Here is an 11,923-nt window from a genome sequence, read left to right as displayed (position 1 = left end):
GTTTTTGCAAGTGATCTTTCTGATGCTAGGGAAGATGAAATATTATGACCTTATTTCTATTTTGTCTTTGGGTGGAAAAAATTAAGCTAATTGAATTGGTGCTGAAGGTTTTTGTTTTAAATCTTATTCAGGTTGCATTGGGGAAATATTTAAGGAATAATGTTAAGAGCGGATGCACTACAAATCATTTGAATAGATATTTTCTTCTTTTTCCTTCCCTTTCAAGCTCCCCTCTAACTTACCTTTTGACAAGGCACTGTATCATGCCAACCTTACAGTCTTTGAAAAGTGGCTCTAATGATGAGAATTCTGAGTTTCTCAAAATAAAGATAGCATACTGTTATAATGACCAAAGTTTGGCAAATCTCAATGGAATCACAAACTGAGGACAATCAAAACTTCCTAAACTGATGGAGCTCCAGGAGATGGGTTTGGCAAGGAGTCAAAATATATTCAAAATGGTGAGACAGATACTGTACGAGGCAGATCACTAGAAATCCTGCACCGTCATTGACCTTAAAGGTTCCAGGCCACCCTAAGACACCTGTTTTGGGCTGGTTTGAGCAACAGGACAGAGGGCTACCAGGTCCACAGCTGTTCCACTGTTCCTGGTCTTGGTCAGGAAGAACCTTTTCCTTTGGTGTTTTCTAAACCTCTGAAGCTTATAATTCTGAGGGAAGGGACTAGATGAAAGAAGACCTTTAAAGACCTCTTATCAAAAGAATCAATTTGAATATCAGGTGTGGCCTCTCTAATCTTTCCAACCCTCCTGAAAGGCAAGGGCTGTAATTTATTCAGTAGGATTCTGCACAGCTGGGAGCAAGAGTGTTCTGTTCATAACGAGTGCTGGCATCAACCCAATAAATATTTTTAAAATTGATTTAAAGAAATAGGCAAGTAAGTTGTGTGGGATTTATTTATTTTGTTTTTGATGTAAGTCGTTACTTATCTCTCTTAAAACAAATATATTCATGTAATTTCTATCAATACTCACTATATTTCAGTTCATCACTTTTAATTATGTAATAAAAACACTTACTGACAAATATGAGCTAATCATCTTATTTGTTTAGTATATTTATTCCATTTGAGATAGATTTAGAATATTTTATACAAGACAATAGATATGTTAGTTTTAAAGTGGGTCTTAGCCTAGAGAAATTGTTTTAAGAGTTTTCTGGCACCTATCTATAATAATAAAAGCATAAAATGCTAATTAGACCAGACATCCTTCCGGATGACCTTCCGGACGAAGCCAGCTGTGAGGGAAGCCCGGGTCCCAGGTGCTAGAGGGAAGCCGGTGCCCTGGTGCCAGCAGCCAGAGAAAGGAAGGCCTACTCTTGTACGAATTTCATGCATCAGGCCTCTAGTAAATACATCTCCAGAATCAACGAAGTCAATCTTATTCAACATATTTTAATGATAGAGGGGCAATTTACTATGACCCCATATTTAACCAAAAATTTTTTAGTGTGAGACTTTCTATAATACTTTGCTGTTACAGACCATTTAAGAAAAGATGCTTATCTATATAACAATTTTTTAAGATGGCAAATGACTAAAGAGACTCAAAAGTTTCATATCTATTGAGAATTTTGATGATACACAATAAAAACATTTCAAAAACATTTTTAACCAGTTAATAACCTCTTCTCAAATCAGTAAGTGACCAAACGAGAAACATCTTACCTCACATTGCTTATATACTAACCATGTGACTTGGATTAAAGATGAGTCCAATTTAGCATAATTATTGGTGCTCTTCCAGACCGCATGCTTCTTCAGATATTTCAAGAACCTTCTATAGTGTTTTATATACAATAGAAAAATTAATCTCAAGCATGTTCTGTGTTGGGTACAATAATAACAATCGTTCCCTAAATCCATGTGAGCAACCTTCTCTTAAAAAGACATTTAAGCCTGCATCTATCATTCCATCCTGAATAGTCAGGAATGAAGTGAGACCCCATGCTTAGAGAAAACCAAAAACCTAAAATATAGCCCAGCCATTGTGGGCCAAAGGTTGAGCATCCACTCATGAAACAGGTCATGGTGGATTCTGGGTTTGGGCATATGCCCAGTTTGGGGCCCAATTACCAGTGGGCGTGAAGGACACAGTGTATTAATGTTTCTCCTTCATCCATGTTTCCTTTTCCTATTCCTCTCCCTTCCTCTCTCTAAAAATCAATAAAAATATATTTTAAAAAACCCCAAAATATATTAATCCTTGCAAAATGTCAAATATCTGCCTTTCAAATAAAATGAAAGTAACTTAATTACATGCTGCACTGAAACTCTGATAATATTCCCTCTATAATTATCAGGTAATATTCTCTCCTAGAACTTGTAATTTAAAAAAAATTGGAGAGGTTTCTGTAAAGCTAGAGATGTCAAATGGTAATAAGAAGCCTGAGTATCTTGCTTTCATCTTGGTTCTGAGTAAAGGCAATTTGTAGAAAATGTGGTTCCCACATCCATCTTTTTCCAGGGAGTCGACAAAATTCTGAGAGGGGGATAATGTCATAAACTGTTGGTGTATTGTATTAAAAGAACCACGAGAAGATATCTCAACACCACACAGAATATGATCTTATAAACAAACGTGGAACAAATATTTGGTAGAATTTCTTTTTTCCCTTCAATATGGACACAGTTGGATTTGCTCAAGTATATACTGCTATCACAAAGGGAAATCATAGTAAGACTTATGGTAAGGCAGTTATCTGATTTATGTTGCAAGCAATGATTTGAAAGCAATGATTGCCTTGGGGAAAGTATAAATCTGAAACAATATTATCTTTTAGTCCTCCTTTCCTTAGTTTTTTGTTTGCTTATTTATACTCCACAAATAGCCGAAACCAGTTTGGCTCAGTGGTAGAGCGTCGGTCTGTGGACTGAAAGGTCCCAGGTTCGATTCCGGTCAAGGGCATGTATTGATTGCGGGCACATCCCCGGTAGGGGGTGTGCAAGAGGCAGCTGGTTGATGTTTCTCTCTCATCGACGTTTCTTGCTCTCTCTCTCTCTCCCTTCCTCTCTGTAAAAAATCAATAAAATATACTAAAAACAACAACAAAAAAACAAAAAACAAAAAACTAACTCAGATATAACTAAGAAGATTTAGCCCAGATAAAGGGTCACAATACTCCACAAGTATAAGTTACCATTAGGTTAGCTTATTAACTTAGGTCATCTATTTTGGTCTGCTCTCTTAATTTAAGTCTTATCTCTGCTAAGACCCAATGTTGTCCAAATCAATAAACTACTATTTTCTCACCTTAAATCCTTTAAAGAGCCTTAATTCATATTGTTTTGTTACTTCCCACAGCTGATCCTCCAGCAAATTTTATATATGCACACAGGAAGTCAGGAGGTTAAGATAATAGTGCAGTGGGGGGAGGGGAGCAACTGCGTATCATCTGGCTCTTCAGCACCAATCAACACCTGGTCTGGTATTTATAGCTCTAGCTTGTGGAAGAAAATGGATTTTAGTTCTAGATGTATTTATAATGGTTTACTCCCCCAAATGCTGCCCTCTTTATTCACACAGAATGTGGTGATTTTTTCCAGTTCCTGATGATCTGTTTGGCAGGAAGAGGACAGTCTGAAGGCTTGGTAAATTGATTAGATGGAATGAGTTTTACAGATTTTTTTGCTGGTCTACAGTAAACTCTGGTCACTGTGACTACTACAGAGAGAGAGAGAGGACTAATAGCCAACTCTAAATTTAGAAATATCTTTTCAGACCTCAGGGAGGAGTCTCATTTTCAGAGCATTTACTGGTTACTGGTAAAAGCAATTTTACATCTACTGGGAAATTGTTGAAAAATATACTGCTATGCAATAGACTAGTTAGAATTGGTTTTTCTAAAGAAATAGTAAATGGCTTTGGGGTCATAAGAGGTTACAGTAATGGAGGAATGATAAAAATAAGTGAAATGTCCAAAGTTAGTTGGTTAGAGGTCAGGACTAAAGCAAAAAGTTCTAGGATTAATATTCTTTCTCATTGAGGGAAACGTTTAACTGATGTGAGGAGTACCAAAAATAAGAGCTAATCAGATTAGCAATTCAGACACACAGACACTTGCACTTTGCACTTCTGCTTGTTTTAGGGTTTGGCTGCTATTTGGAAAAGAGTAAGTTACTAGATGAAACCAATGCTCTAACCCAGCGGTCGGCAACCTGGGGCTCTCAAGCCACATGCAGCTCTTTGTCCCCGAGTGTGGCTCTTCCACAAAATACTATGTGCAGGCGAGCACGTAGTGTGATTGAAACTTCATGGCCCATGCGCAGAAGTCGGTTTTCGGCTCTCAAAAGAAATTTCAATTGTTGTACTGTTGACATTTGGTTCTGTTGACTAATGAGTTTGCCGACCACTGCTCTAACCCTACAAGTTCATATCATCCCAGAATTTTGCTGACAGTCTATTAGGAGAAAGAACTTTTCAAATATCTTAGGAGCTAGCAAAGTAAATAAGAAACAAATATGCTACTTTCATGAAATGAATATTTATTGAGACCAGCTATGTGCCACTCATGTAGGCAGGAAGATGCAGATAAGGTCCTTGCTGTCATGGGACTTATCGTCTATCATTAAACAGCACACATTGGCAGGCTGTGGAAGATCATTTGAGAAGGTTGAATTAAGTGAGGAAAAATCCTGAAATCCAGTGTTTGGGGAAAAGAACTGATTTTTGAGATGCTTGATGGGAAGCCATTGGGCCCTAACCAGCCAGGACTAAAGGAAGAGAAAAATTATTTTGCAAAGTCTTTTTTATTTTGATGAGCTTCTTTTGACGCAAACCTGGCATGCGAAACACAACAATATGGTTCCTCTTTGTCAGTAAACCAAGGGATAAGTTAGGTGGCATAATTTAATGAGTTTATTATCTATCTCTTACAGTATTCAATAAACATTTACTTAACCATTCTGAGGTGGCTTGTTGCCACCACCAGTTATTCTGTTAGATTGGTAAATGTTGAAAAAGCTGTGGTGAGCAGAAACATTCTATCTGTACAATTAGAAACAGTCTATACCCTGTAACTTTGAGGACTTTCTCAAGTTGCCAACTAATTGGTTTTCTGACTGCTTTTTGATTTATAGAGTTTATTCTCTACTATAAGTAACAAAGTTGTACTCTAAGGTTATAAAGATCTCTGCGGCCATTCTAAAACCAAGTTCATCAGCTTGGACAAAGACTTGCTATTGTTCTTACAGAACCTCCAATCTTATCCAATGTCCCAATGGGCTTCTTTAAGATAGTTTCAATTTACAAAACTAACTCACTCTCTAGTTCAGAAGCAACAGTAGTTTCGTGCTCTGTTAAACATCAAAAAGTTGAAGTAGTTTAATTTATGTGTAACTGGAAAGATTTGCTATCTATTTCTATTTTGGTCCTTTTGTACTGGCATTAAGGAAAAAAACAAAAAACAAAAAACCAGACCTTTGATTATTTAAAACTTTTTTGAAATTACAAAAATAATGTGCTTCTTACCGAAAAATCAGTAACTTAGAACTAAGCAGAGAAAGAAAATTCACTCAACAATTCCACCAATCACTGAGAGACCTAGTTAACATCTTGGTGTTTATCTGTCCCCCTCTTTTCTGCCTCCACATACGTTTTTAAATCGGAATCCTATAGTGTATGGTGATTCGTTTCCTCGCTCCACTTAACCTTCATCTCGCTCCAGGTCATCTTGCATCATTTCCTGATGACTGTTCTCAAAAAGACCTAAGAAGTGACCACTGGCCAGCAGCAGAGTCTCCAAAGAGTCTGCGTGTCCAACACGTGCAGACGCCGAGCCCCGCCGCCAGTTCCCTTTGCAGAATGGCCCGCAGGGTCCCCCCGCGGGAGCCGCATCACACTTTCTCGGGGGCCTGGGCAGGGGTGGGGAGAAGCGCTCTGCGGGCCCAGGAGCCCCATTCACAAAGATGCCACTCTCCCCCATCCCACCCCGATCTCCCTTACACAGCAGAGGTCCGATTCTGGGGAGCCGGGGTCACCCTGCGCGCCCCTCTTCCCGGGACAGCTCGGCCGGCGCGTCGCCTTCCCCCCGCGGACCCTCCAGCGCCGGCCGCGGGCAGAGACCCCGGAGCCCCCGCACCGGCCCCGCCGGGCGCCACGGACTGACCGGAGCCATGCGGAGCCTCGCGGGGCCGCGCCGTCCCCGAGTGATGACGCGCTTCCTGCCCTCCCTCCCCGCGCTCGCGGGCCGTGCGCTCGCGCTCGCCCTCGGCTCTCGTTCCGCGCCCGGAGCCAGCGGCGGCGGCTGGGGCTGAGGCGGCGGCGGGAGCGGAGCGGTCGCCAGGCGCGCGGGGGGGACGCCGGCTGCACTCCCGGGCAGGCGCTCTGCAATGAGACAGTAAATGCATCCCCCGGTAAGGCGCACGGCTCCCTCGGGTTTCCCTCCTCCTCCAGCTGCATGCACGTTGCATGAATTTTCTCGTGTCGTTTCCCTCCCGACAGAAGGAAAATGTGGGTGGTTTTTTCCCCCTCTTCTTTTTGCAATCTCGTGAGTGATGCCAGTGCAGGGAAAAAAAAACAAAAACCCGCACACCTCCCAGATGGGATGCTGTAAGGAAGGCTTTCTGCAGGAAAATAAAAAATAAAATAAAATCAATGCACCTGCCTACTGCACATGTATGTTTTCACGGCACTCGACCGGGCGCTGCGGGTTTGCCAACAAGCCTCGCGCAGCCGGCGCCCCAGAGCGGATTCCTGGCCGCGGGCAGCCGGTCCCCTCCGGAGCTCCCGCTGGGTTTCCGGTAACGGGGCTTGGAAATAGCGGCCTCGCCCGCCCGGAGTGTCCCCCTCGGCCCCGACCGGGCCCCCGTGCCAGGAGAGTTGGCGCGGGCGGAACGGCTTCATTCCAGCACTGGCCGCCCCGACTCCAGCGCCACTTTGCAAACAAGTCTCCGGCCAGAGACAGCCGGCTGGTGCCCAGCCCCTTCCCCAGCCCGGACGCTTGTACCTGCCTGTTCCACGACCCCCCTTTACGTGGCAATAATTTCGTCCCCAGCAAACTGCTGGTCGCTCGCCCGCCGGGGCACGGGGGCAGCGCCCGCCTGGAGCGCGAGGAGCAGGATTCGGACTCGGTGTCGCCCCGGACGAGCGGCGCCCTCTCCTTCGGGGGCCGCACGGGCTGAGATTCCGCGCCCGCGGGGGAGCCGGGGTCCCGGAGCCGGGCATTTCGGGATTCCCGGAGGACACCGAGGAACGGCGTTCGAGGGCGCCATATTTTCAGTGGGTCTCGGCTGCGCAGGGGAGGGGGCGCACCGTTTTGGGGGCCCGGGGGACGGCGCGGCGCCCCCGCACGAGCGGGTTTCGCCGGGAAAGTTTGGCTCCGAGGCCCGCGCGGAGGCGGCTGCGCAGGGCGAGCCCGGCGGCGGCGGTCCCCGCAGGGGCGCGCGGCGGCAGCGCTCGCCAGGCCGGCCGCGGGGGACAGAGGGCCCGGAGCCGCCGCCAGGGACGCGCGCTCGGCCCGCCGCCTTCCCCGGTCCCGCCGGCACCGGGCGTGCGGGCTCCGAGGCTCCGGAACACGCCCCTCTCCGCCGCCCCGCGACCCGGGCGCTGCGCCGGAGCCGTGCGCCTGGCGGCGTCCCCGGCCGGGCGCGGGGTGCGGAGCTGTGCCCCCAGCGCCGGGGCTCGCCCGGGCGCACGGCGGGGCGCGGGAGGAGCTCCCCGCCCGCCTGCGGGAGGAGAGGCGCCCCGGGTCGCGGTGCCGGGCCCAGGGCCTGGCTGGCCGTCCTCCCGGCCGCAGGGCAGCCGGAGCCTCCCGCCGCCTCGGAGGCTGCCGCGGCGGGGACCGCGGGAGCGCCCGCAGCTGCTGCTCCGCGGTGGCCGCGCTGCCGGCCTGCGCTGGCGAGGCGAGGTAAGGGGGCGTTTCCAGAAGTTGGGTTTTCAGGTGACGCGTGGGGAAACTTGGGTTTTGGCCGAGGGGACTTGGGAAACGGGAGTTGATGCAGGATCCCTGTGTCTTGTGAAAACTCACCTCTGGGTTATTTCCAGAAGATGAGGGAGGAGGGAGCTGGAGTGCTGGCGTTGATTTGTCCAAGATTCCGCTGAAGACAGGAGGGAGGGATGAGGTCCTGGAGAAATGGATCCCCCAAGGACAAGCGCCCGGCACTCTGAAGTCCCACTCACTTTGGTGTCTAATAGTACCAGGGTGTGCTGAGCTGTTGCCCCCCCTCTGGAGCTTGGAGTTAGAGACTTCTCAGGAATGAGTGGTGGGGGGAATAGTTGCTTTAAAAAAAAGTTTTTTATTTTTATTTTATTCTATTGGTTTCAGAGAGGGAGGGAGGGAGGGAGGGAGGGAGGGAGGGAGAGGGAGAGAGAGAGAGAGAGAGAGAGAGAGAGAGAGAGAGAGAGAGAGAGGCATCAATGATCAGGGAGATTCATTGATTGGCTGCCTCCTGCACATCCCAGGAACCCACAACCTGGGCTTGTGCCCTGACCTGTAATCTTAGCTGTGACCCCATAGTTCATAGGGTCATGCTCAACCGCTGAGCCACGTGGAAATTTTTACTTTTAAAATAGATTGTTTTCGAATAGGTTGTGACTTTTGTTTTGCGAAGGGGCAGGGGAAGTGTGTGTTTGCTGACCAGCAATCAACGGAATGGAGGAACGGACCAACCAGCTTTGTGTTCTTACTGAAATGTTGCCGTAGTATTTGAGATCTTGTCAGCACTTTAGGGCTTCGTCATTGGAGAGGCTTCCAGGGGTCACAGAATGGGAATAGGTGGGAGGAGGGCGGCGAAGCTTCTATCGGGGAGGTGTGGCCTTCGCTGTCAGGGACCAGGCTGCTCCTTCCTTGTCCACTTCATTAAGTGCCTCCACTGTGAATGTCAGCGGTCTTGCTGGCTTGCTGACTCGTGATGTCCATACAAAACCGAGGCGAGGTCCTGGCTGTGACAGGTGGCCCTGAGAGAGAAGGCACGCCTGCCTGGGTGCTGGACTTTTCATGAAGCCCTAGAATTGTGGGAAGCACCCAGAACCCAAGGTGCATGTCTCTAAAATTAGCATTCATGTACTAATTTAAGGAGAGAAATCGGTTGCAGAAAGCCTTCATCCGTTTTTGTAAAATTCCCACTTGAATTACAGAAACACAGGGCTCCTCAGACGGGGGGAGTCACTGGTTTCCCTCTGCCTTTGTGCCCGCTCTTGTTGGGATTGGTGTTGCACTTGTACCTCTGCAGGGAAAGGGAGCTTGGTTAGATGCCCCTGTTGTGTGGGTACTGGGCATATTCCTTATAGGAAGAGGCTCATATGTGTGCGTCTTTAATTCGCCTGCTGCTAAAACTATGTCTTCAGGGTTTTTCAAACACTCCCCTAGAGTATTTTTAAGCGAAATCAAGTTTTATAAAGAGGTGTGGGTTTGTGTGTGTGAGTGTGTGTGTGTGTGTGTGTGTTAATTTTGAGTCCAGTTTCACTTATATTTCTAAACTAAAGGCCCCATGCACGAAAATTCGTGCAAGAGTAGGCCTTCCTTCCCCCAGCTGCTGACACCAGCTTCCCTCCAGCACGTGGGACCTAGACTGGCTTCCCTCGGGCCACCCTCAGGCACCCTCTGGCTTCCTCAGGAAGGACATGTGGAATGACATCCGGAAGACATCTGGTCTAATTAGCATATTACCCTTTTATTATTATAGATTATAGTGATTCCCCCACTCCTTCTCAGCAATATCATTAGTACCCAAGAGCAGTTAAAGATGGTTAGAGGCCCTTGCCCATTTAGCTCTGTGTCAGCTGAGTGTCAGCCCTTGGACTTAAGGGTCCTGCATTTGATTCTGGTCAAAGAAAGGCATGTACCTTGGTTGCAGGTTCAATCCCTCACCCTCTAAAAATCAATAGCAAAACTATCCTTGGGCTGAAACCAGTTTGGCTCAATGGATAGACATCGGCCTGTGGACTGAAAGGTCCCAGGGTTGATTCAGGTTAAGGGTACCTTGGTTGCGGGCACATCCCTAGTAGGGAGTGTGCAGGAGGCAGCTGATCGATGTCTCTCTCTCATTGATGTTTGTAACTTCCTCCCCCTTTCTCTCTGTAAAAAAAATCAATAAAATATATTTTAAAAAAACTATCCTTGGGTGAGGATTAACAACAACGAAGATGGTTACAGGTGGTAAACAATATAAATTTTTAACAACTGTGCACAGAAAAAAAAATTTATACATCTACACTTAGCATTATATTTTATAACTACATGCATGTCACTTGTACATGTGTTAAATATCGTATATAATAGAAGACCGGTGTCCAAACGGCAGAATGACCAGAATGACTGGTTGACCAGTTGCTGTGACGAGCACTGACCACCAGGGGGCAGATGCTCAAAGGGGGGGAGGCCCCCTGGTGGTCAGCACGCTCTCACAGTGGGAGTGCCACTCCACTGACTGGGATGAACTGTGCTCCCACAGCAGGCTGATCCCCACAGGCCACGTTCCCCCCACCAGTGCACAAATCCTTTTCACCGGGCCTCTAGTTATATAACGAAAATTAAATTTAAAAGGAGAAATTTTTGCAGTGAAGCTGAAATAGTTCTACTGTAAACTTTTTAATCTGTATTCCCAAGTTTTTTTACTGTAATATTTCACTACTAACATTCTTTATTCAATTTATTTAAACTAAAAAAAGTTCACTGATTTATCCTACCCACCCTTACCCCCTGCAACCATCAATTTGTTTTTTGTTTTTTTTTAATTCATACATAAGAAAGATTATACATTTGTCTTTATCTGTCTGTTTTATTTCATTAAGCATAATGCCCTCGAGGTTCATCCACATTGTCACAAATGACAAGATTTCTTTCCTTTTTTCCTTTGGTGGAGTTAATCCTTACCAGAGGATATTTCCCCATCGCTCTTCAGAGAGAGTGGAAGGGAGGAAGAAGGAGAGGGAGAAAGAGAAACATTGATGGGAGAGAGACACATTGACTAGCTGCCTCCCACCTGCGTGCCAACGCTCTAACCACATAGCACACTGGCCAGGGCAATATTTAATTTTTTATGGCTGAAAATTAATCCCATTCTATCTAGGGGTGGGAAAGGTAGGTTTACAGTTGTGAGCACACAAAACAGCTTATTCTTGAGTTATTGTTTATTGATTATTGCATTATTTATTGTTATTATTAACCTACTTTTGCCCACCCCTGTATATATACACCAGAGTTTATTGTGTATAATTTTCAGTGACAGCTGACACAATACCACATCAGTTTTAAGTGTATAACATAGTGACCAGACATCTGTAATGAAGTGGTCATCTTGACATGTTTAGTATCCGACACTACACATAGCTATCACGATACTATTGACTATACCCTCCATGCTGTACTCCACATCCCCATGACTGCTCTTACCACGCGCAGTTTGACATCTCAATCCCTTCCTCTTCCTGACCTGTTCCTGCCACACCTCTTCCCTCTGGCAACCATTAACATGTCCTCTGTATCTGTGAGTTTGTGTATTTTCTTCTTTAGATTCCATATGTAAGTGAAGTCATGGCATTTGTCTTTCTCTGTGTGACCCATTTCACTTACCATTATACCTTCTAGGTCCATCCATGTTGTTGCAAATGGCAAGATTTTATCTTTTTTTTTTTTTTTTTGGCTGAGAAATATTTCACCTGGATATATGCACCACATCTTTTTTCCCACTTGGCTGTCATTGGACATCCAAGTCACTTCTATATCTTGGTCATTGCAAATAATGCTGCAGTGTACACGAGGGTACATAAGTCTTCTTGAATTGTTTTGGGTTTCTTCGGATAAATACCCAGAAGTGGAATTGCTGGATCATATGGTAGTTCTATTTTCAACTCTCTGAGAAACATCCATACTGTTCTTCACAGTGGCCACATACACTTACAATCCTGCCATCTCTACATCCTCACCAACACCTGTTGCCTGTTGATTTGTTGATGGTAGCC

At 46.0% G+C, this 11,923-nt stretch overlaps 1 protein-coding gene across 5 annotated transcripts in view; it reads left to right on the top strand.

Annotated features, from left to right (window-relative positions):
- Positions 1 to 6,198: 6,198 nt before the first annotated feature.
- The window catches only part of TLN2 (talin 2), a 402,173-nt gene continuing 396,448 nt past the window's right edge, over positions 6,199 to 11,923 (top strand). For 4 of the 5 annotated variants that reach the window (XM_084886348.1, XM_084886349.1, XM_084886343.1 and 1 more), the window contains exon 1: positions 6,199 to 6,375. The gene's annotated coding sequence lies outside the window, so the exon portion shown is untranslated. Of the gene's footprint in view, positions 6,376 to 7,680; positions 7,864 to 11,923 lie in introns of those variants that run through there. The other variant, XM_084886345.1, reaches the window with a different exon arrangement.

The sequence above is a fragment of the Pipistrellus hanaki genome (assembly GCF_964339955.1).
Source record: "Pipistrellus hanaki genome assembly, chromosome: 1".
Taxonomy (NCBI): domain Eukaryota; kingdom Metazoa; phylum Chordata; class Mammalia; order Chiroptera; family Vespertilionidae; genus Pipistrellus; species Pipistrellus hanaki.
This window is presented reverse-complemented; position numbering and strand designations above follow the sequence as displayed.